This window comes from Dicentrarchus labrax, unplaced genomic scaffold, assembly GCF_905237075.1.
Source record: "Dicentrarchus labrax unplaced genomic scaffold, dlabrax2021, whole genome shotgun sequence".
Classification (NCBI taxonomy): Eukaryota; Metazoa; Chordata; class Actinopteri; family Moronidae; genus Dicentrarchus; species Dicentrarchus labrax.
The window spans coordinates 160,751-187,123 of NW_026136708.1; the positions used below are offsets into that span (position 1 = coordinate 160,751).

At 39.6% G+C, this 26,373-nt stretch overlaps 1 protein-coding gene and 1 long non-coding RNA gene across 4 annotated transcripts in view; both read left to right on the forward strand.

Moving 5' to 3' along the window:
• The window catches only part of LOC127368802 (uncharacterized), a 255,086-nt gene that overhangs the window by 141,536 nt on the left and 87,177 nt on the right, over positions 1 to 26,373 (forward strand). The gene's annotated exons all lie outside the window — the stretch shown is intronic.
• lrfn2b (leucine rich repeat and fibronectin type III domain containing 2b) overlaps positions 1 to 26,373 on the forward strand; it is a 180,940-nt gene that overhangs the window by 96,226 nt on the left and 58,341 nt on the right. For both annotated transcript variants that reach the window (XM_051409902.1, XM_051409903.1), the window contains 2 exons: positions 8,711 to 8,820; positions 22,715 to 22,814. The gene's annotated coding sequence lies outside the window, so the exon portion shown is untranslated. The remainder of the gene's footprint in view (positions 1 to 8,710; positions 8,821 to 22,714; positions 22,815 to 26,373) is intronic.

The window sequence follows — 26,373 nt, forward strand, 5'->3', positions numbered from 1 at the left end:
TATCTTTTATTTACTTAATTTTCAAAATAGAGCAGGTCTACACCGTACTCCTTATAAAATTATTTACAGAGACCCAACAGTACCACCATGAGCAAGCACTTGGCAGAAACCTAGGACAGACCCGAGCTCTCGGTGGGTGGTCGTCTGCCTCGACCAGTTGGGGTGAGAGAGAGAGAGGGAGGGAGAGAGAGACAGACAGACAGACAGAGAGAGAGAGGGGGGGGGGTAACGACAGAAGGACAGAGACAGAAACAAAGGTGCACAGCAACAACAGTAGCAACAACTACAATGGAGCGAAGCCTGCGAGCTAGTTCGAGCTAGCCGAGGGAGACCACTCTACGTCATCACCAAAAAATTCAACAAAAGTGACCACGGAATTCAAAATGGCCAACTTTGACACGCTCTTCAAAATACAGTCACGTATCACACAACTTTGAATCAGCAACATTTTTTAAGTGTACTGCCCACTTTTGAAGTAGATCCGATAAGTCCCCTATGAGGAGTTCGTTCATATACAAGGCAAAAAATTCACCGAAAGTGAAAATCAAAATCAAAATGACTGACTTCCTGTGAGGTTTGGGGTATAGGTCCAAGAGGCTTTTCTGTACATCCTGGTGCGTTACATGTGACTACCAAGTTTCATACATATCGGTGAAATGTGGCACTTTGTTGAAATATTGTAGGTGGCGCTACAAACACGATTTGTGGTATGTGAGCTACAGGCACCAGTCAACACGTGCCCTGTGGATTTCATATTCATAACTATTATGGTCTACGCACAGTACCAGCTTGTTATTTAAACTGCCACCAGAGCACCACCTAGTGGCGGATTGTTGACATCTTTTTTAGCGAGCCTCAGGGAGCCATGGGCAACCTTACACATGCCTACCGAGTTTCGTTCATATTGATGAAACGTGGCATATGAATCGGACAAAGCGCATAGGAGGAACACGAATAAGTAGTTGATGGACATTTTGCGCTTTACCGAAAAAAAATTATAGGCGGAAGTGGGTCTGGCCTATATGGGGAGATACAGCTCTATTCAGTGCATGCGTGCATATAAGAATTTTGAATGTGCTACAAACGATGTGGGAGGAACATGTGTGCTAAGTTTCATGAGTTTTCGAGTACCGGAAAGCCTCCAAATAAGCGATTCCAAAGTTACTAAAATAATAATAACAGCCTTTACAGATACAATAGGGCCTTCGCACGATTTGTGCTCGGGCCCTAATAATAACTTTAGCAATTACAATAGGGACCTCCAGCGGTCGCTGCCTCGGTCCCTAGTAATATCAGTAATATTAGCAATGGGAGTCAAGCAGGACCATGGCAGGAGGCTCCAACAGGATCCATGAGAACCTGCGAGATGAGAAAGCACAAGAACTCCGGGAACAAAGTGAAGTTAGTAACATGCATTAATGTGACATGAAGTTGTGCAGAAAGAGAGGGAGGGGATGAGAGGAGCTCAGTGCATCATGGGAAATCCCCCGATAGTCTAGGCCTATAGCAGCATAACTAAGGGATGGTTCAGGACTCACCTGACCCAGCCCTAACTATAAGCTTTATCAAAGAGGAACGTCTTAAGCCTACTCTTGAATGTGGAGAGGGTGTCTGCCTCCCGAACTACAACTGGAAGCTGGTTACACAAGAGGGGAGCTTGGTAACTGAAGGCTCTGGCTTCTGTTCTACTTTTAGAGACTATAGGAACCACAAGTAGCCCTGCATTCAGACGGCACAGTGTTCTGGTGGGGTAATAGGGTACTATGAGCTCTTTAAGATATGAGGGGGCCTGACCATGAAGAGCTTAGTAGGTGAGGAGGAGTATTTTGAATTACATTCTGAATTTTACAGGGAGCCAGTGCAGAGAAGCTAGTACAGGAGAGATATGATCTCTTTTCCTAGTTCCTGTCAGTACTCGTGCTGCAGTGTGCTGAATTAACTGGAGCGTCTTAATGGACTTATTGGGGCAACCTGATAATAAGGAATTGAAGTAATCCAGCCTAGAAGTAACAAATGCATGGATTAGTTTTTCTGCATTTGTCTCATTTTTGTAATGTTACGTAAATGAAAAGAGGCAGTCCTGGAGGTTTGCTTTATGTGGGAATTAAAGGACATATCCTGATCAAAGATAACTCCAAGATTCCTGACAGTTGTGCTGGAGGCCAAAGTTATACCATCTAGAGTAACTATAGCTTTAGGTGTTTGGGGCCAAGTACAAGAATTTCATTGTTTTGAAGTGAATAGAATTGGTCCAAGCACAGAACCTTGTGGAACTCCATGACTAGCTTTATTGCTTATGGAAGATTCATCGTTAACATATACAAACTGAGAACGATCTGATAAATATGACTTAAACCAGCTTAGTGCGGTTCCTTTAATGCTTTGTGCTCTTATTGGTCAGTGTCACAGAACACAACTTAGAAGTTGTCAAACTAGAAAAATGCTGGCATACTGGTCCCTTTTCTTTTAGGTTTGTCAACAGCAGTTGTCACACCAACACTCACTTTTGTTTCCAAGTCTGTTGGGTCAGGCCTCCAGCAGGATGATATTCTGAAGTCACATCCTGACATAACACTGATCCCTCGAGCCTAACCAAGCGTACTGAAATCAGCCACTTTTGGCTCCGGCTGGAATCATAAAATATACATGTTAAACCATATTGCAGATTTATGCAGTGAATGGTGTTATGGGTAACCACCCATGGCCCTGTGTGTCAAACAACTAATCAGTTAATCCAACTTACCGTTGGGAGTTTGATGAGGCCAAAGCCAGGGACAGATCTAGAGAAATATTCATGGGTTGGCATGGAGACTTCAAGGGGTGGCAGAAATATGTGCCATATATCAACATTTGCTTGGAAAAGCCCCCAAGTGAAATGTGAATGGGTTAATCATTATATAGAAATATCTAAAAGTGGCATTAGAAATCAATACATTGTTTTATTTACAGATCTTCTTTCCAAATGCGTGTCTTTTTTATTTAACATAAACCCATAATTTAATTTAAAATGTAGCCATAATCATTATTACATTTCCATTTTATAACATTATATTAATGTATAAAATTTCACAGCATTTGACACCAAACTGGGGTGACAGCTGGGGCATTTTTTAGGGGTGACGATGCCACCCCTCTAGATCCACCTCTGGACAAGACAAAACTTCATGTTTCCATTCTTACAAGTATAAAATTCAATAAAAAGAGAAAGACAGAGACACGAACAAGAAACAAATGACACCTGTGCATGTTCCAGTCTTCAACTGTGATATACAGTGCGTTCCTTTCTGATTAAAACCTTCTTAAAGGAGGTTTGATTTCTAAGCCAATGACACCCTTTTTGAAAAAATTGTTCTGTGATATCTGTTTATGACAACGACAGTATGGTTAATGTTAGGGAAATATTGTTGTTATGGTTATTATTGCAGGTCTGTGATAGGACTCAAACAGCAAAAAGTCACGCTGCACACCCATCCACCACCCTGGTTGCATTGCTATTGTACTTTGTACTGAACTAAATACTATGATCAGCACAGTGATTTTGTAATTTCCACATCTCATGTCATCAACAAAACATGTATCCTACTTGGTGTGTAATAAGATCAGACTCCCAGAAATGCTTTTTTCTTCCTGAAGGTGTTTTTCATTTTTGCTGGCTCTGCACCTCCCTGTAATAGATATTTGAATTCAGACTTTGGCAGCAGCAGCAGCGGCGGCCCTATCATTCTGTCTCACAGTTAGCCAATGTTTGCATGTAATTACAGAGTACATCACACCCCACTGCTGGGCGCTTTCCTATTTTAAAGTGGTAACTGTTACCAATATAGTTGCTGGGGTATGAGTGCACCGTCAGCTGGAAGCAGCCAGCTGAGACTGGCTGCCTCGCTCTCCAATGGGTCATGGAGGGAAAAATGGAGGTGAAATGGCATATTTTTAATAAACTTTAAAGCAAAAGCTTGCAGTTATTCACAGAACCGAGATATTTTTAATGTGTTGTTCTGTTTGTACACAAGTGCCTGTGCCAGCAAGTTTTGTCATTTAATCCAGTGGATCATTACATAACATGCAGTCGTATTGTTTGCTGTCACACAGGGTCCCTTTAGCATGATGTTCCAGGTAGACCTGTGTCACGTATTTAAAGTGTGCAAAACCAGATAAAGGTGGCATTGAAGGACAGGACAATGTGAGTATTAAGAAGTTTATGAATAAAATGTGGCACATGATTCACTGGGGATACATCAGTGTGTGGCAAGTGTAGGATGGCACTTCGTTGCTGCAGCGGCCCAGGGTTTGAATCCGACCTGCGGCCCTTTCCTTTGTGTCATCCCCTCTCTCTACCCTCCTTTCCTGTCTGTCTTCAGCCTCTCTATCGAATAAAGGCAATAAAAGGCCAAAAAAAATAACTTGAAAAAAAAATTATAATTTGTTTAGCAATTCTTTTAAGACTGGACCCTTATTGGCTTTTCTTCGAGGATTTTCAGTAACCTAATTGGCAAGATGCCATTTGGTGTGACTTCACACTGTGATAAAGATGGCTGTAAGCTTAATTTCTTAGTTCATATGACCCTCGTCCCATTTTTTGTCCTAATGTCACCTGTCCCAGAATGCCTTAGTAGATCATTATACACTGCTGGTGTGATAGACAGATAACATCTGGTGAGCTGCCAGTGTGGCACATTGGTGATGTACTCACTAGCTCCTTGGCAGAGCAGCTGCGAGCTGTCTCACAGGATGGCCATGTCACTTTGATTCGGAACCCGCTTGGGCTCTATTTACAGAGGAAGTGGAATCCTTGCGCACAGTAATTGTGACTATTTGTAGAGAGACTGTTTTCTGGAACCCGAGGAACTGATACCCCAGGAATTGCATTTATACTGGATGATTTAGCACCTCACACAATTTAAGTTATTCTTTATTGATCCCCATAGGGAAATTTGAACCATCCTAAGTATTTGGAGCAGTGGGCAGCCACTGTGTGCCGCCCAGGGACCAATTCCACACCAAAGCCTGTGCCTTTGTCAAGGGCACTGACTGGAGAATTTACGTAATGGTCAATTGGTAGGTAGGAGAAACAAGAACACTTGGAGTAAACCTCCGCAAACACAGGATGAACCTGCAAACTCCACACAGAAAGGCCCTGCCCCGGGACCTTCTTTATGTGAGGCGACAGTGCTAACCACTGAGCCACCGTGCCACAAATTTAGTGCAAGTAGTTTAAGTAGTTTAAGTAGTGTTGCCTTAATGAAGCAAAGTTAAAAGTAAGAGTGTGAGGTGTGAGTATGAGTCCATTTATCAAGTAACCCTAACCCCTCTAAAACCTAATGTGTTTTAAGTGGCCTAATCTTAAATGGTAAATGTACTTGCATTTATATAGAGCCTTTCTAGTCTTCCAACCATGCAAAGCACTTTACACTAAAGGTCAACATTCATCCAATCACACATTGCTGCCAGAGGCTGGCATGCAACTGCATCTGAAAGTAAACTAATGCACATTCACACACACTCACACACCAATGGCACAGCCTTTGGGAACAATTTGGGGTTCAGTATCTTGGATACTCCAAAGACACTTTGTCATGCTGACTGAAACTGGAGGGAGCCAGAGATCGAACTGCCAATCTTGAATGGAAATTCAAAATGTTGACATTGGATGTTAAAGAATATTCTCTGAATGCAAAATCTGTAGGCCAGGGATAAAGATTTCAGCATCAGGTCAGGTCAGAAATCATCAAGTGTTCTGGTTTCCATTTGTAAACCAAGTGGTCTACAGTCCATGTTGAGAACAAAAGAAGCGGAATGCATTGGCCAAAATGCATCTCAGGACCTATTGAGTAATTGTCTGATGACATTTTAGCTTTTTTTATTATCTGTGTTTATATTCAGATATCTGTTTGTAGAAATTATCTAAAGTGTGTCTTTCTCATCAAATTTGCTAATCGGATGGCAGAGGAAGTCTTTGCCCAGATATCTGTTATCCAGATATCCACTGGCTACACCAGTAGCCAAAACATCACCCCTAGCCCCCAGAGGCTGAGGTCATTAGAAGATAGTCAATGGGTTCTGAGATTGTATTGAGAATAATCCGTAATTTCTGACATTCTCGTTGGGTGACAGGGTTGGATTTAGACATACCCTTAGACATAGTGCCTTTGTGTGCATGGTTGGGTGGTGTGTGTGAGAGGAAAGAAGAAAACAAAATGAGAGGGAGAAATATAATATTAATATGGGAAGAAAGCAATTGGGAGTTAAATGTGAGGAGGAGAGCTATGAGAGAGACTAAGCGAGAAAGGTATGAAGAGACAGAAAACTGGAGCACAGAATCAGACATCAGTTTTCCTGCAGTCCCATGACAGAGTCTGCTGCTAAAGTCAGTTTAACAGCTCTGCACCAAAGGCTTAATTCTGATTGTCAGCATTAAGTAGGTTTGAAATGAAAGCTGACTAAATGTCTTAGTAACCGATTAATTGTATTGAATCAGTCTGAATGCACGTTAAGGATCACATGGCCTCTGTGCTCAGAACAGTAATTATAGAGGTGGTTGCTCTCTGGGACAGAGAGAATAATGTGATCAGAAATCATAATCCATACTGAGGACTAGTGGGCATTTAACTAGTGTGAACTAAGTAGCTTGTGGGAGCTACTTTACTGTGACTGATGGCTTTCTGGTTGTTGGTGGTTAAAAGAAGAATTCTTGCTGCTGTGTTTTTCTTGCTGTGAATGCTGTCAGAGTTTGGTGCTGCTGGTGGAGTTGTTGTATGTGGACAGTTTGTATCACAGCCAGCCCTGTCGTCTGATGCTCAGCACTGCCTCCTGTAAAGACCCCCTGTCTGCTAACTGAGACCTTTAAGCCATGCTTAGAATTTCTTAAGCCTTGATGTTTAGGTTAGCCTAGGGCTATGTGCAAAAATTAAGCCTTAAAGTTTTGACCAAAACCATATAATTAAGCTCTAAAAACAGTTGTTGCTAAAATCAGTAACCCAATCTGAAAGTTTTGCTATGATATGCAGATTTAAACAATGTTAAAGTTAACACTAGCCAAGTTGACTAGGAATTTCATCACTGTTGACATTATTGTTTTCTTCATTGGCCCACAACTCAAATGACTCAAAGTGTAGTGCAAAAGTAGGACTGACATGAATCAGATCTGATGTCTTGAGACATACTGTATCTACTGGTTGGTGGCACAAATGCTTGATGAGGGGCAAAATCAGTTGTTGATGAAATCAGAAGCAGAACAGTACAGATGAAGCACCTATAGTATTACAGCAAACAATACACACTTGCACTGGAGAATTGGCTGCAAACATATAATTATCATGAAATGTATAAGAAACAGGAAAGAAAAGCGGCTACTTGAAAAAGGGTAAGAATCTAACGATTATAATTCATCCAGATGGATAGAACTGCCCTTTAGTAGAACAACCTCTCACCAAGTGTGTAATAAGCTCTCAGCATTGTTTCCACACTGTTTACTTCCACCTGTATGAGTTACAGCTGGGCACTTTGCTGATCCGGAAATTTTCTATATTTATGCTCACTGCTACTTTTGCATAGCCTACATTTATTTGGTACTGTTTGAGGGCCTTCATCAGACATGGGTTAATCAACCTTGCACCCCATTGCTGTAAGTACTTTGATTGTTTAGTCAAACTTATTGACATTGTGAACAGAAATTGTGTAGAGTTGGTCATCTCACAATCCTGATCTGTTATATTTTAAATACAGATCACATGATATACCATGGTAAACAACGAAAACCTCACAAACATTTTTTTGTGCAAAGAGCTATTCGTGCTGTAGTAATTTCTCCTCCAGTCATTCCTCCTCTCCGGCCTTGAAACTATACCTTAGCACAACCCCAATGGAAGAGATGGAGGAGACTATGCATGTTCCGTTCTGCAGAGTTACAAGTTCAGCTGAAGCTAATATGAGACTTAACCAGTCCAAAATAGACAAATCAAGCAGGTATCTTGGTCCTACTCCCATGTTGGTTTGTTGCTGGTGTTCTCTCCCTCTAATGCAACCAATAGGACCCATCCCCCCACTATAACGCAGCCCATCAGGTACAGCGTAACATCTGTAGATCTCATCCAAATATTTGATTTGTGACTTCCTGGGGTTCAGAATCTTGCCCAAGGATACTTTGACATGTGGACACGAGGAGGTGGGGATCAAACCGCCAACCTTGTGATCTGTGGACGCCCCTTCAACCACCTGAGCCACCCTCAATCACTAATCCTAACATTTTGTACATTGTTCTATGCTAAAACAAGATGAAGGAGAGATACATGGTTTGATAAGAGCTTCGTTAGCAATGATGCTTTGTATTTTGAAATCTGTCGATTTAGGCTGCCTTGTCCAAAAATACTGTGGTTTTATTCTATAGCATAGTAGGAGCCTAGCCCTAGCCCTAACCATAACCCTAACCAATGTGCATGTGTATAACCACTAAGTAGCACAAACCATACCCATAACTTCACTAGCCTCTAAAAGTTACAAACTATAGTTTGAAGAATTCTGACTCAAAGCAAAACAGAGAGGATTTGCTTCGAGGTCGATGTACAGTGTTGTGAACTTTTAACCTCTTGCGCAGACAGAAGTTTGTGGTATGCTCTAAAAAGCGATGCAACTGTGACTTCAGTGTAGTATGCAGTGTGCCAGTTAAGTGCATAGACAGTGATTGATTGCTTGTACTCTGTCTGTCTTCCCACAGGAGGTTGTGACGGTGAGGATGTGTTCTGAGCCCCAGGCACTGCAGAAGTGTGAAGATGGAGTCCTGACCTCAGGTGGTTCTTCCCCCTTATAATCCTCACCCTATTCACTGTAAGTATTATAGGTACATAGGAATTCACAAAATGTCAGACCTAAAGATTAGGAACAGGGAGGCTCTTAGGATTTTAAAACAAGAGTTGGCAGATATGGATTAAGCTTATGGGACAAAAAGGTTGTGTTATTGAAGTCTGATTTTAAGAAGTGTCTGGTTTTAAGAAGTCTCTTAAAAGAACTCTTAGGTATACGTGTTGTGTCGGAAAATGTTCAGTATTGTGGCCTGTTGGTCTATATGTTATGCACCGCGAGTGACAAGTTACTGTGCCTTTAAGGCTTACAGCGGTGATGTACGGCAGGGTCGTAAAATGTAAGGTGTGCGGCAGGTCAGTAAAACGCAACACGAACGGAGCTACACGGTGTGGTTATTGAGTCCTACACAAACATAATAATACGTACAATTACAAGTCTTAAAGTAGGTTTGCAAAGTGCACAGTATCTCAGCACTATCAACAGACAGACTGGTTAAGCGAAACCCTGGATTGCAATTTTAAGTTTTTTACGTTTTTTTGGATATTCATGCAAGAAGGAGAGTCAGACTAACTACACACTCATCAACCACCCTGACCTCCACAGTATTACGCTACATAAAGGGCACACTGCTTCTTGTACTGACACTTAACATTGGTGCTAAATGTAAATTGTAGGCTGCAGAATTGTTTCTCCGAATACAGGAATGATTCCTTTTTTGCAACAATGCCTTTTACACAATTTACCTTTTTCACAGCAGCCATTTTGACATGAAATAGTAGAGTAAACATAGGTTTATACAAATAAAGGCCCTATTCCATTCAGGTCAAACAGAGTCAGGGGGCTGCTATTGTGCAAGTTGGCTCATTGGAAAAGCGGAACAAAATAGAACCTATTTTAGAGTCATTGTTACCAGCGTTTACCCTAGAATTTAATGTCAAATGACTGCTGTGAAAAAGGTCTATTACACACATTCATCATTTTTGGTGCTTTGCTTCCTATCCAGTGAAAAGGTTGTAACTAACTATAACACAATGAAACAGCACTCTGCAACACTATTTTTTATCCTTATCTTTGCGAAGAAATGTTACTGAATGCGTGCGATTGGGACTGGTACCAGGCCATAGAACATTTGCTATTGTTCTGCAAGGACACACAATGATACGGTCAAAAAAGCTTAACAATGTGAATATAACTTTTCTTTACTATTTTTGTGTTGATCACCTTGAATATGGAGTCTGTTTGTGCTGCCTTTTTCCTCATCACTCAATTGTCATCAGGGTTTTGGTTATAATCTGGGCTTTGTGCAGGTCTCTAAAGTAGGAAACATTAGGGGCGGAGATAAATAAATAATAGCCTTAGCCTACGTAACAGGTGTGCTTTCCGTGAGAGAGAGACAGAGACTTTACCGCTCATTACATGGTCCTAAACTTTCACACATGCACAGCAGGCCACTACCTACAACAATTATATAGTAAACTGAAACTGCCCCACGAGTGTAGTATTTGAAATAAGGTCAACCTCCAGGACCTTATGAAAGACCAATTCACCATTTCTACCTTTTTAAGAGTAACTCTGGTTCTTGATTAATCTATTGATTGTGTTTTTTCGAATTAATGAAATGTCTGCTAACATGAAAAAAAAAAAAGCTCATTAAGTTCCAAGGTGGCATTGTCAAATTTGCCTGAAAATTTAACCAGCAAATATTTAATCATTTCTTTCTTGGAAACGACTTTAATAACATGTAGTAATACATTTAATTCCAGTCAAGTGACTAATCAATAAATTTGGGGGGTTACGATTCAATGTATATTGATTAGGGCTGCACCATATGGTAAAAACCTCTTATTTTTTACAGATATTCCAATTGTGATATGATTCACGATTTTTGGACATGATCATTTTTGCATCACAAATTACATTTTCACTGAAAAAACTATTAAAATTGGGATAATTTCGGGGGGTTAATACTAAACAAATACATACATCTTGAGAACAAGATTTGAAGGCCAGGGCATCTCAAAGCCCTACAGTACTTCATTATAATGCTGTTTGTCACATATTTTATCTTTATCAAAAACTTGCAGCTTCCACAATTTGCATATTGCACATTGCAATATATTGCGATACAGAAGACAAGGTGAAAATTTGTGAGTTTTAAGCAACCAGAACAGTGGGATCTGCAACTTCATAGCCCTCAGTTAACCTTTGGAACACTGCTATAGTGTTTGGGAATTCAATACAGTGCTTTTGATAATATATACAGCAGTTTTGTACAACAGCACAAAACAAAATATTGTGATATGATATTTTTTTATATTTTCTAATATCCCTTATACGTACAGACATTTACAAGCTACACTAAGCTACCTCTATAATATCCAGGTGTCTGTTACATAGACAGGATCCTACTTTTTAAGTCAAATTACACTGTGTTTCAGCCAAATGGCTGAGAATAGCTGGCAGTGTTGTTATAATAAGGCACCCAGCCTATCCAATGAGGTTGGTCATGACAGAGCAGAGGGCTGGTAGAACATAAATAGCATCTGCAACCAAGGATGTGAACCCAAACAGTAATGCTGATTGTAATTTACAGTAGCTTCTATTCCTGCTATTTACACTGGCTTTCCAGGAGGTGTATGTGTAGTGTGGTTGCTCCGGAGCAGATCATCAGGAATTGGCTTTTATTTAAGATTAATATTTAAGCAGTGGGCAGACCACAGCAAGCACACTTTGTTCCTTGAAAATCGACTTTTAAGGGCTTTTATCTCAGGAAATTTGCACACTGACCCCAAAATGTCAGCTTCGAAATTGTCCCCTCAGGCTGACATGTTGGGGACAAGCAGTACAAAAAAAACAACAACAAGGAATGTCCCCTTGCAATGACAGTGTCTACTGTGGAAAGAAACCAGTCTTAGAAGTCATTGTTCAAAATGCCTGTTATTGCTTCAAAAACTTCATGTCTATGAAATGAGTTTTTCTTGTTTCCAGGTTTGTTTTATTGCATGTTTTTTAGGAAATGTAACTGAAAATTGAGAGCCACACTGGAACTGAAACTGATATTTTAACTATATAGTAGTCAACCAGTTAATATACTGTGTGAAAAATCTTTTTACAGATGTCATTCCTTCCAGCACAGAGCTCTCTCTCTCTCTCTCTCTCTCTCTCTCTCTCTCTCTCTCTCTCTCTCTCTCTCTATAAGATGGCTTGGGACAGTAAAAAAAAACATCTTAGCTTCCCAGGATAGTGTCAACTTATGTTTCTTATATTTCCAGCACACTGCTGCCAGTGTTGGGCAGATCTCCTAAGTCTCTTTTCATGTTGTGTTGTTTTGTTACTTCAGAATGTGCTGATGTACCAACGATTGACAGTATATATACTTCCAAGCTTCCGGGTCTGTGAAGTAAAGGTAACACTGAAAGTGTCTTAAACCTACATTCTCTGTAAAGGCCAGCAGGGGGAGCTCTATTTGCTGCAACAACATACTGATACCATGCAGAAATGAGCCCAGTAGCCACAGTTAGCTAATGAGTTTATGGTCTCAGTCTCTAGTTTCAAGTCTTCTTCCATACAGCATGATGTTAATTTAGTAAACGATGGTCCAATTCAGAATAAAAATAAAAAATAAAAAAGCAGAGTATGCTTTAGGGCTGCCTTGTGATTGACAAGTCACTCTCAGTAAATCTGTCCAGCTCAATGCACCAAACTCAGATCAAACTGTCAAACTAGGCAGTGCTGATCAAATATGGATCTAGATTATGTTACTGTGTTGACTATTTCTCACCTAAAATTGCTTCAGAAAAATATTTTAGTGTACTGTTTAGCTTTAATAAGAGATCATGTTTGACCAGGCAGCCAGCATTGTTTCCTGCTATGGACAAGTTAAAACTGTGCAGCCAATGAGAGCAGCTCAGCTCGTAGCCACTGCTGGCTCCAACATACTGTCATGGCGATGACCGTAACACCACTACTAATGGGTGATGTCACGTACTAACACATTCTCATACCAAACTTGTCAAATATGCAGCTGCACTCTGCTTCGAGTTAGCAAAAATAAATATGCAATATATCCTGTTAGAGTTTCAAAATAAGGCTTGCATGGTAAATGGTTGCAGTTTGGTTAAGATGAGTCACAAAAACTATTTGGTTAGGTTTTAGGTAGAGATTATAAGGTATGTTACATACTAGGATTACATTAACATAGGTAAACATTTTCCAACTGACCTCAGCCCAACAACCAGCGATTGCTGATAAATGCGCACATACTGTGTCGCTATACATCTTTAAAGGAAATGTAATTTAAAGGACCAGTGTGTAGGATTTAGTGACATCTAGTGTTGAAATTGCAGATTGCAACTAACTGAACACTGCGGGCATCTGTATTTGACGACGTATGAATGAGAACACGCTGTCAAGTGTGTAGGAGGAACTATGGTAACCGCAAAACTTGCAAAAAAACACAAAAGGCCCTATCTAGAGCAAGAGTCTGGTAAAAATAGATCCTTCTAAATGTTACACATTTACACATTTTGCATTTATAACATTAAAACCGAATTTGATTTATATCAGTAAATCTTTAAACCACTATATTCAGTGCCATGGACACAGTTGGACCTGTAACCAGTGGTTTCCTGGTTAGGCCTATAGTATACTGTCTTTATGCTGGCCACTGTAGACAGACCATGACTGAGCAGTATGTAACGGCTGCTGGCAATTTAATAGGAAGCATGTCTTGCTTTTAAAGGTGGCTTCAAGAAGAATGCTTCCATTAGTTTCCCATTAGTTGAAATATTATGCAACGGAAATGAGCGTATATCCAGACAGACTATAATTGTGAGGCATGAGTGTGGAACGCGTATTAGAGCAGGCAATAACTCAAGTGGGGAGAGCAAAACAAGAGCCTCTTACCTACTGCTGAATTTTTCATTGCTATGTGGTGCATTCAAGGACCAAATGTGGGCAGAGAAAATGAGATACATAGAAAGTTTTCCTTTTCCAAGAAGGAGAAGAATATGCTTTATCTCCCTCCTCAGAGTGGGACGGATGTGAGGGAAAACGATAAAGAGGGTAATTGATGTTGTGCAGCTGAAAAAGTAAATCAGAGAATATAATCAGGGTGTTTGTTCTAAATATTAAAGAGGAACTAAATCCAAAATTGCATTTTTGTATTTTTGTGTATTTAACCTCTGTTTACTGCTCACCACAGATCAAATAAAGCAATGAAATGAGCAGGGAGCCATTGTACTAAGTTTAGTCATTCGAGGAGATCCCACTCAGGAGGCAGATCAGAGTTTGAGCAGAGAGTTGATCTTTGACTTATACAGGAGCCTACAGCTTTAAGAATTATCCATTTTCCATCCGTAGGCCAAAATTGCATCTCCAGGCCATCTTTAGCTAATTTAGCGTAGCTTGTAACTGGTAACAAACCTTAAAGCCCCCCTCCCCCACAATTGGATGTTTGAGCTTCACTCAAATCGGTGCAAAATTGGTGCACAATGTGGATTGGAGTCTATTTCCATTCCATCTCATAAATTGACTATATTGGCAGCCAAATTCGTGATCAGTGAATTTTCCCCTCTAAAATTGGCATCTGTCAAAAAACTCCCATATCGGTTGGGCCAGACACAGAAGATTGTTTATTTTTTTGCCCCACAAAACACTTTTCTTTTATTCTTTTTCGAATTTCTATTTCTTTTTTTTGTATTGATAGTGCAAGATATGTGATTAACATTAAGACAGGAAGATGTGTGAAACATGACATAGCAACACAAATGACCGCAACAGGGGTATTACACAACTACAGAGACAACAAAAAATGACAAAAATAATATATATATAATAAAAATTAGTATATAAATTGTAAATAAAGAATAAATAAATCACGAAAATGGAGGTAACAAAAAAGTAAAGACCACAATTTCTACCCCTGACTTGTGTCTGGAAGAGAGACACAGAGGGGCGTGTAGTAGGGGCAGCAGGTATTTAACAAAATTAGATGTCAGAGTCAGCACAGCCGCAATGTCTGTCCGTTGTTTTCGTATAGACTACTGCTGTATTTTATCATATTTACTTTTAATTCAATTCACAATATAAAAAATGTGACAACAATGTAAGAATATCATAAATTTTTTTTATTACAGTCATGACCAATAAAGCTGCTGTTTCACTATGATCTCAGTTTATTGCACTATTATATATATAAAATTTACACCCCCCCACCCCACACACACACTCATCCATCCCTTGTGTGTGTGCCATCACACACCTACAGCCCTTACTGACACACATGTGACAATTAAGTAACACAGAAAGCTGTACATACATCACTCTGCTTCACCACACACTCTACACACTGGAGGAAATAAAGTGAGAGAAGAACTAGATATTCAGCTCAAATGGCTTCCTGTCCGGCTGTGATTAATAGAGTAACAGTCAGCTCCAGTGTAGGAAAACCCTCCTGAGATCAGTTCCTGTAACACCAGTGTCACTGTAACTAGTCTCCATGGAAGTTCTGCTGGGGCGGTGATGAATGGTAATGACTTCTGGTTCTTACTGTGCTGACATTTACAGCTAAATTACACATTTTACATTTGAGCTATTTAGCACATGTTCTTATTCAGAGTGAATCGCTAGATTTAGCTTCAGTTCCAACGTATTTCCCTTCCAGTTGTTGGTTGTGATGTCTAATCTGTTTCCAACCCTTGTACTCTCTGAGTTCATGGAATGTGAATTTGACCAATGGATCCCCCTCGGAAAGGGATTTGCTACTCATCATTTTTCCTCTGGCAGTGCTTCCGTTTGGGAGACGAAAGAAAGCGGTATGTGTTGGCGTTAGGTGGGGCTTTTTTTCTTCTTCTTTTAACAGCTTTACATCTTTGGGTGAATTCACGTAGAGCAGAATAGTATCACATGCAGAGCTCGTGTCAATATCTGCAAATCCTGTCTGGGAGAATAAGCCGATGAGATGCACTGACACGGCAGCCTGATCCCACAATCATTTACAGAATGTAAATAGGGTGCAAGCATCTAGTCGACCTATCAGAGAACAGTCTCATGACACCTGCATCTGCATATTCATTTGACTTGTAACAGCTGAATGATCACACTTCCTTATTTCTTATTCTATGTGGTATTAGTTTCTGTCAGTTACAAAATATAAGGAGCTAAATCTGCTATGCAAGGCCCTGGTTGTAATAGGAAAGTGTGGGAAAGATGCAATGTGAGTATTTTTTTATTATAGTTCTAGAATAGCGGTGCTGAGAAAAGGAACTCAGATAAATCTTTAACTCAGTAAAGGCAGAAAAAAACAAAACGAGCTGTCCACGATGAGTGGAGTCACTTAGAAGAGTGTGTACAGGCCTGCTGTTCTCCAACTGCACCTGTGTTAAACATGTATGAGAGCAACTGAGCACATAATAAGATCAGTTCCTGTGTGGGATCTGATCTGAGGCCAGCGCTTTCGACACTGAAGCGTGATAATCACACACTTAAAGCTACAGGATGTAAAAACCACACTGCTCCAAGCTCTGTGATTCTCTTATTTTATGTACAGCCAATAACATGCGGACACTCCTACCCAAGGGGAACTTTTGGTCTGGGTTTTAAAGCCCCTACAAGAAGCTTACATTTTGTGTTGATTTTGGCGGACCCTGTGGACAAAAGGGGCTAGGGGTTCTCAAACTTTTTCATTAATCAATTAAAGCTGCAGTAGGTACTTTTTATAAAAAAATATCTATATCCTGACATGAGAAAAAATCAGGGATTCCTCTGGCTCCTAATGGTATTTGCAAGACTCCACCAGGCCTGAGGAGAGCCATCCAGGTGTCCTAGTTTGAAGATAGTTGATTGTTGAGTCTTATTCCCAGGGTCTGAAAGAGTCTGTATTTGATGCCCTGGGAATGAGACTTAACAATCAGCTGTCTTTCTCTGCTCTGATTGGTTGTTTTCGTTCAGGCCCCATGGATTCTTGCAAATGCCATAAGGAGCATTAGGAGGAGCCAGAGGAACCTGATTTTTTCAGAGATTATCTGTCTGATGTACTACTGTCAGTATATAGTGAAAGTTTCAGCAAATATGACAAAAGTGCCTACTGCTGCTTTAACTGGTTAATGAAAAAACGTTTGAGAACCACTGGTTCAGCTAATTTATTTTGTATTACAAAACTGCTGATAATTAAAAAATGTTGATCTATTCCAAGTCAACTTTATTTTTATTGCATGTTTTTATACGTCAGGCGTAGACTCAATGTGTTTCAAAATTAGAAGGCAAAATGGCCTTCCAAACATATGAACATCTAAAATAAGAATATATAACATATATAAAAAACTGGAGGGTATTAAAATCAAAAGAGAATAAGATAAAAAGGTATTGTTACTATTATTATTATTATTATTATTTATATAAATATTATTATTATTATTGTATTATATTATTATTATTAAAATGTGTCATATTTACCAGCACTTTTTTGCTTTTATTGTTCTCAGACTTGCTTTACTGTCATGTGGCAGCACATGATGCATTTAGTCTGTCATAACAACAAAGAATTATGATTCTTTGAAGATGAAAAAACAAAATTCTATGTGGGTCAACGCAAAGAAAGGTAAAAGAAGCCAGTACATACACATTTCAAAGAGTGTCAAGAAAGCTGATTAGATGATAGATGATCCAACTCCTGTCAGGAGGTTCATAACAGGCAAGTAAAACACAAACGCTCCACAGTTCTAGATGAAACAACCAGGTCTACTAATGACCCACATGTACATTCACTTATGTAAACTGCTGGAGCTTGTTTTAGTCTCGAAATGTTTCAATATCGGTGCCAATTCAGTTCAACTGAGTTTCAGCACTCGTTCATAAATAATACATTACTCACTAATTCATTTTGATGAACATGAACTTGCTTTTCTACCAAAAAAAAAAGGCCAACATGTTGGATCGAGTGGGTTGTCCACTAATCCCTGGCTCTTCCACATAATGAGGCGTCCTTCAGCAAGACACTGAACCTAGTGTGTGATGAGAGGCGAACTGTTGTAATGAGTTATTAACACAACCAGCTGCTCAACAACTTGTCCTGTATAGTCTAAAATTCTGATTTTGATCAAAGAATAAGAGAACAAGATTAAGAAACTGATGCTATTCTTTAATATATACAGTAGGCTATGTGTTTTTATTTTAGGGCTGTACATTTAATTAAAACATTATTGAAATCGCAATATGGCCAAGAGCAATATGCAAATCGCAAGTGCTGCAATTGTTTGATAAAGGTAAAATGTGTGACAAACAGCATTAGAATGTAATACTGTGGTGCTGCAGAGATGTCCTGACCTACAAATATTGTCCCCAGTTCTACACCACACTGTAGAAGTTGCATATTGGACCAAACTGGCAGTTGTGGCTACCAGAACATTCTGTAATAAACACGGTAGAACCTTTTTCTCCCGTTACAATAAAAGGATATTAGTACTGTTGAGTTTTAATCCATACTTTACCAACAAAAACAACAGTTTTGACATATGAAAATACCACATGAGTCCTATGACAAAGTTTTCTGTGCAATTAAATTAAAAATACTATACTTCTGTATAAATTTCTTTAAAATGCCGTATAAATAAAGGTTTTGCCATGAGATATCACGGTGTTTTATTGTTACAGAAACTTTAACCTATTTAGAGTAAGATGAGAATAACAGCTAGAATAAACAATCTCTTATTTGATTTTCAGCTGGATTTCTTTATTACTGTGTTCTATCAACTGATATTCATCTCTTTATAAAGTAACTACATCATTTGGTTTCTGCTGTGAGCCTCTCCTCCAACATATAAAAAAAAAAGAAACTAGGAGTCAGGGGAGTGGGTTCTACATAGTGCATAATAATGTAGGGAGTCATGGGGGGAGGCAAGACAAAGGGGTTGTGGATGCAGCAAGAGGAGCTGAAGGATAATACTGGTATATTTCAACCTGGCATATTTCCCATATATGAGGCTATACGGCAGGTTAAAATTTATCTATATCGATTGAATCATACATTTCTTTAAAGCATCAAATTTAAAATCTGGGTCATCATCACAATACTAAATCATAAAAAAATCAGCAAAAAACCCCCAAAAAACAAAACAATACGGCCTAATTGAAAAACGCACCTCTGTCTCCCCCTTCTATCGGGAGCTGAGCCTTCTGAAAATGTGTTCCCCTATTCAACAAGACATATAACACAAAACCTATTAAAGTTTTCCATCAAACTCATTATCTTTCATCTCCTTTAATTGACTTATAAAAAGCCTTTGAATCCTTCATCTTGATAACCTAAAGCTAATGAGCTTTGCAGGTGTACCACGGTGTAATCACGAAAAGTAGGTTATTAAACATTTTGGTGCAGTAGTGATTTTCTGTCAGGATGGATTAGCTTCATTTCTGCCAGGCCACCCACAGCGCCGAATGCCTTTACACACATATACACACACACACACACACATACAGTAGAGCGCTGCCTACTCCTGTGTCTGATCACAAACTATTCACGACTGCAGAATATGAAACTCTGTCCCAGCACCCTGACTCCACACACTGAATTGTGGGATTATACAGTCTGTAATGGACTCATTTAACTTTTAATACCAAAAGTGACACCTAACCACCAGTGTGGTATGACAATTAAAATGTGTTGTAAATGTGTGTTACATTTTCTGTCTAAAAACCAGAGTATATTGAGGTACAGCTGGTGTTTAAATGACCAGTGTGTAGGTTTTGGTGGCATCTAGTGGTGAGATTGCAAACTTCAAGCAACTAAAACCCCTTGAGCAAATGTAATGTGAGGGAGAACCTACAGTAGGCCTACATAGGGTCATGACTTCACCATCCTGGGAAAAAATGTAGAGCGGGACAGGGAGGTAGCAGGGTCTCATTTCGGGACCACTGACAGTATATATCAGAGGTGTCAAACTTACGGCGGAATGACTTTGCGAAGTGTGAAAATTACAAATAAGACAGAGTAGCGAACATGGCACAATGCTGAGACCAAGAACTGAACAGCAGATGGCAACAATCTGTTGTTCTTTTGCTTTCAAAATGACCCTCTGGGACACCCTCATGTTATAAGAGTAGCGTAGCTCCTTTAAGGAATAGAGCAGTGCGTGAAGTGCGAGCGTAACGTGTGTGTAGTGGAGCAAGAGAGAACGAGCGGGAATATGCGAGCGGGAGTGTGTGAACGAGTGTGACGTGAACGGCAGCGAGATACGGGTTAGCCGTAAGTTATTAGGTTTAGCAGTAAATGTACAGTGTGAGTTACAGTTGTTAAAAGCTTCTCAAGACCAAAGTGGAGTCTCTGTGTGTGTTGTTCGCCAACTGCTGAGGATAAAGTGAAGGGGGTTAGCCCCAAAGTTAGCATCAACTTCAGCCCTGGAGAAAACTCTCACTGAAGAATTACAGCTCTTTGAAAATGCATACTTACTGGGTGAATGTTTAAAGACACTGAACATTGTGCACTAATATGTCAGTCAGCAGCTTCAGTACAAAAGAGTTTGGTTTGGTGGAACTCTATTGCTCATGCACTGCCACAACTTTCATGTATTTTTATGTATACATTTTATACATTTATAAGGCAGTAGGATAACTTAACCTTTCCTAATAGCTCCCACTTTAGTTTGTATGGTGCGGTGAGTCAGGTCAGGTGCTCAGGATTACTGCACAGATGTGGAGATGTATGTAAATTCATTTCTAGATCTTGACAAGTTGTTTTAATCACAAAGTAAAATACTTTACTACTTCAGTTCCAGGTACATGTTACTTAATGTTCTGTGGCTTTGTAGATCCACATCCACTGTGATCTTTAAATTGTAATGCACATGTGTAAATGATAAACTGAGGCATAATATTGTTGAAATTATTTTCCTTAAGAAAATTCAGGTTGTTCATAATGTTTTGTGAAAGGATCATTAAATGTGAAAATTTTTACATCAGAATGTATTTCTATTTCTTGCTCTAAAACAAAGAGAAAAATTAGGGGTTGTTGCTATTTATAGGTAATTATGCCTTAATTTTACTGGTCCAGCCCACTGAAGGTTAAATTAGGCTGTATGTGGCCCCTGAACCAAAATGAGTTTGACACCCCTGGTATGTATGGACAGAGCTTCCAGGTCTGTGAAGTAAAGCCAATGTGAAACTTGCATCCTAAGTAAAAGCCAGCAGGGGCAGCTCCATGGACTGCAATAAGAACTGCTACCATACAGTCTTATGGAGAAATGACCTGACATAACTTGATTTATTAGCTCAGTAAACAGTTTCCTAATGAGTTTATGGTCTTAATATAGTTTCAGTCTTCCATACAGCATAATGTTCATTTAGTAAATGATGGTCCAATTTAGAGTAAAATAGACAACAAAGCAGCTTTAGGGTGGGGCTACGCACCAAACTCAGATAAAACTGTCCAACTAGGCAGTGCTGATCAAATACGAATCCAGATTCTGTTACTGCGTTGACTATTTCTCTCCTAAAATCTTTTCAGAAACATATTTTAGTGAACTGATTAGCTGTGATACAAGATTGTGTGTGACCACGCGAGCCGCTATTGTTTACTGCTACGGATGAGTAAAAACTGTGCAGCCAATAAGAGCAGCTCAACTGGCAGCACCTCACTCCCGCTGGCTCCGTTTAACTGTCATGGCGATGACCATAACGCCAAACTTGAGACTTCAAAGCGGTACTCCACAAACCAATGTGCAGTGTTCAACTCTAAATTAAAGTGGGCACACGCAGCAAGGAACTGGATCATTGTTAATCATTCATCTGTCATTAATTGAGTGCACATGGGCTCCTGCCACGACAACCACTTCACAGCCTCATATTTCAGCAGTTAGTGCTCAAACTAATAAAAGCTATGGAAAATAGCAACTTGCTATTCTCCTTAGCCAAAAAAAATTAGAAAATCAGACTCTGCTATGATGTTATGATATTGGCAGCATGAAAGTGTTGCTCTCTTGTGCTTTTTTGTTTACTTTTCTCAGTAATAGATGTGAATTCAAATCCAGTAATGGAATACAATTTGTTTTGTTTCAGTAACAAGAGTTAAGAGGCATTGTCATGTTCAAAACTGTCACATTGGAAGCGCGCTATTGCCTACAACAGGGATACACAAATGTTTGTCATACTCTGAGAATTCAGGATTCTGATTCTGAATCTGGACGTCCAAATCAACAGTCGGAGGAGGAAAGAAATTAGTTTTTAAAAAATCTCAGCTGGTAGTCTGAGTCTTCGTTTCCAGTCTGGATTCAGTTGTATTTCAGTCTGGATCTGGATGGGAGATGGCTTGTGGTGTCTAAAACCGTATTGGAAAGTTTATTTTCTCAAGTATAGTATCCAAGTGCAATTTTGAGGTACTTGAGATACTTGAGTGTTTCCAATTTCTGCTTCTTTATACTTCTACAACACATTTATCTGACAGGTATAGTTACTAGTTAGTTACCTTTTGGGATTAATGTACCACCTTTGAAATATTTTTAGTACCCCCTGACCAGCACAAAACATTTTTGTCGCTAATGAATCCTTTATCAAGAGGTACAATGCCATACAACTTTGTAATTGAAAAACACTTAAATGCTGTAAACTAAAGACGTGGTTTGCATTACAATTGAAATTTAGCATTTAAGGATTGCATTGAAAAATGGGAATATTGAATACGAAATGTTTATTGAACGTACATTTAACTTTTTTTATTGAACTTATTATTATTGTTTTGGGAATTATGCATGACTGATATTTTGCATGCATACCCCCAGTTGAGAAACACTGAGCTAAACCATGTGAACACACTGGTACTGTCCTTTAGGTGCTGTATTTGTTTCTGCAGAGTGCTTGTGAAAGCATGCCCGACTGTGACTTTTAGTGTGACAGAACTAAAGGTGTGCTGTCATCCTGTTTTCTCCAGGTCTTCTGTTTCCGTTGGTGTAGGAGTGAGAGACGTGGAGGCTGTGATTCGCGGGCTGGGCCCGTGAGAGAACCTATGGCAGAGAGACAGCACAGTGCAGGTAAGACTTGCCAGAAACACAGAGAGGCAAGCAGACAATCTGTGCCCAACTGCAACACAACAAAACAGGACAAACTGTATAAGGATATACCTGGGGAGGAAGCCTTCTGTTGCAGATCGTAGTTTAACATGACTAAATAAAGCCTGCCTAGCAGCACTTACAGGCTGTGATCCATTACACCCAACAATGCAAGAGCAATTTTTTATGAATAAAAATTTTGACTATTTGACATTGGCTCTAAACACACACTAATCCAAACCTAATGGCAGTAACAGCTGAAATTATTTACATAATGTCTTACATGTGCCTGAACCTTTTTATATATTATCGTATTTAGGATTTAAAATTTTGCCGTTTGATTTTAATAATCTAATGTTTGCAAATCAGAAAGTGGACCATAAATCACTTTTTTTTCTGGCACACTACCATGTTCGACTGAGCATACTGAGCTGGGATTGATCCCCGGCACACTCGTTCTGATTGTCAGAGCCGACCAACTGGATGGATGTTAGAGATACATTACTTCTGATTGCTGAGGCCGACTACGGCCTTTTTGGGGATTCACACATCCGAAAAGCTGTGGTGAAAAGACTGAGAGAAAGAGGGGAGGTAGTTACTAAAATAGTCTTCTGGCTGATGCTGTAGGAACAAACACTAGAGGCTGCAGCTTTTGTACTTTATATAAGTCTGTTTGCAGGAAGCTTCCTGGCCATGTCAGAGGCTGGGAAACTTTCTCAATATTTTCAACTACACCAAGCAGTTCTCCTGAGATAGTGAGCTAATTTCCACTCAAACACACCATGAGTGTGTTCTTGTCACCTCCCCTACCAACTAAATTGTACTCACTGCTGCTGTATTTAAACGTACAATATGTAATTTTTTCCCGCTAGGGGTTCCACCACCAGTGCCATCATTGCAGTCAGCTTCTCCCTTGTTCCTCTGATAACTAAAGATCCAGATGTCTGATGACTAAAATCCTTCATCCAGTTCAAATCTGAAGTTAAAAACCACCCAGATCTAAACAGTGGATGGTAAAAATATGGCTTGAAACTGAACATGCGACAGGCGACCGGTGAAACACAGTATTAACTAAATAAAATGACAGATTTCTCTGAGTTTAAACATTGTTGGAAACATTTGGGATAATGTAAGTACACAACTCAACTACATATAGAACATAGCTCTGGAGTTTTTAGACATTTTAATGCAGAAATCTTAAACATTAAAGCTGACAGGCAAGGATTGGAGTGGAATTAATAAAAATGAAGACAATTTATACAGAAATATATCTGAGCAGTGAAGCAGGAGTAGGTTTAGAAGAAGAGCGGCTAATACATGAGTTCAGAGCCAGGATCTATCAGCGCTGTGTGGGGTTCATCATTCTTCAAGCTAATCCAGAGCAGTCCTTAGGAATGACAGATGCTCGACTTTAAAGGCATTGACAGCAAATGCCTCTTTCATCCACAGAGGGCAGCCATGCATCACCTTCCAGCCCTCCAACTGCAAATCAATCTGTAGCAACTAGGTAGAACAGGAGGCCAGCAAGAGCAACACAGTCAAACAAAAGAGACAATAGAAGAATGCTGAATGCACCGTACATTGACCAGAGGTGTCTTTTAAAAACATATAAATTATTTGTTACATTTATTTGTATACATGTCAGTGATTTTGCTTTCTTATATAGTGACAGCTTTTAGCTCTAGTCACAGTCCATGGAGAGTGAAAGCAGAAATATCTTATTGTTACTTTTCTGACCAGTATTGCAATTGTGATTATTTTTAACTTATTCATAATCAATAATAATAATAATTAAAGCTGCAAGCAGCGCAATTCGGGGCTGCGGACGCGTCACGTGCCGTCGTAACACATGCGGACCACAACATGAAAATGTCACGTAAATCAGCTCAAAATCGCCACGCAGCGCTTACTTCCTGTTGCCAGTAGATGGCGCTATCACTATGTCTGAATATTGTCATGTCAACGTATTCATGGTGGGACTCATCAAACACGTGAAGTCAGGGCGAGACTGTTACAGAATATATGAAGTTCATTGTAGATTGGACATTGCACACTGAAGTTATGAGTACTGTTTTATGACGAATCGGCTGAATTTGACAAGTTGTCACCTGCACACGGTTTGATGTACAGTCACAAATAGTGCAACTTTTCATCTACAGTTTGTTTTGATTGTATTGTTCAATTTTGAAGTAGATAATAGATGCTAAGTCCCCTAATTATCTTGCAATTTAATACTTGACTTCCAGCGGTTTCCTACAATACTCCAGGAACAATATTCCGTAGGAAATATGGTTTGTAGATGTGGCTAGTGGGAGTGGAGGGGTGTTTGTGTTTTGTCACTTAGAAAAAAAGAAATGTACATTGTATGAACATTTCTGTATTTGTGATTAAAATTCAATAAAAATGTCTGAGAGAAAAATGTAAGTCCCCTATGAGGAGTTCGTTCAAATACAAGGCGAAAAATTCACAGAAAATTACCATGGAATTCAAAATGGCCAACTTTGGCGGCACGCCACGGACACGCCCTTCGACATACAGTCACAAATCGCACAACTTTTAATAAGAAACATTTTGAAGCAGATCTGATAAATTCCCTAGGAGTTTGTTCCTTCAAATACAAGACCAAGGAATTCAAAATGGCCAACTTTGACTTTCAACGTACAGTCACAAAAAGCACGGCGTTCATTTAGCAACATTTTTTGACAGTACTGACCAATTTTGAAGCAGATCTGATAAATTCCCTAGGAGGACTTGAGTGAAAATGAAAATGAAAATGGCCGACCTCCCGTGGGGTTTGGGGTATGGGTCCAAGAGGCTTTTTTGTACGTCTCGGCATGTTACACGTGCCTACTGAGTTTCATACATATCGGTGAAATGTGGTGCTGGGTGGCTGCTTTTTTAAAATCCTGTAGGGGGCGCTACAAACACGACAAACACAATTTTTGGTATGTGAGCTACAGGCACCAGTCTATGTGCCCTGTGAATTTCATATTCATAACTATTACGGTGTCCACACAGTGATTCACCATGCCACCAGAGCGCCACCTAGTGGCGGATTGTTGACACATTAGGGAGAAATGGTCCACTTCCTTTTTTGATGAAAAATTTACAGGAAGTGCAAATTTTTTGAAATATCAAAATTTTTCAATATTTTTTTCACCAGGTGCTTCTTGAAACATTTTGTGCAAATTGGACAAAGCATGTAGGAGGAACACGAAAAAGTAGTTTAAGGACATTTTGCGCTCTAACGAAAAATAATTAAGGGGCGGAAGTGGGCGTGGCCTATATAGGGAGATTCAGCTCTATTCACCGAACGCGTGGATATAAGGCTTTTGAATGTGCGACAAACTATGCAGAAGGTATTAGCCTAAACGTACTTTTTATGATAGTAGCGCCACCTAGTCGCTGACCTGAAAGCGATGCATAGAATATCCAATTTTTCACCAGGCCTGACCACAATAAAATTTTGTTTTCATATATGTTCAGGGGGGCAAAAACGCAGTCAAAGGGGGCAAAAAATACTAGGTAAGAATAATAATAA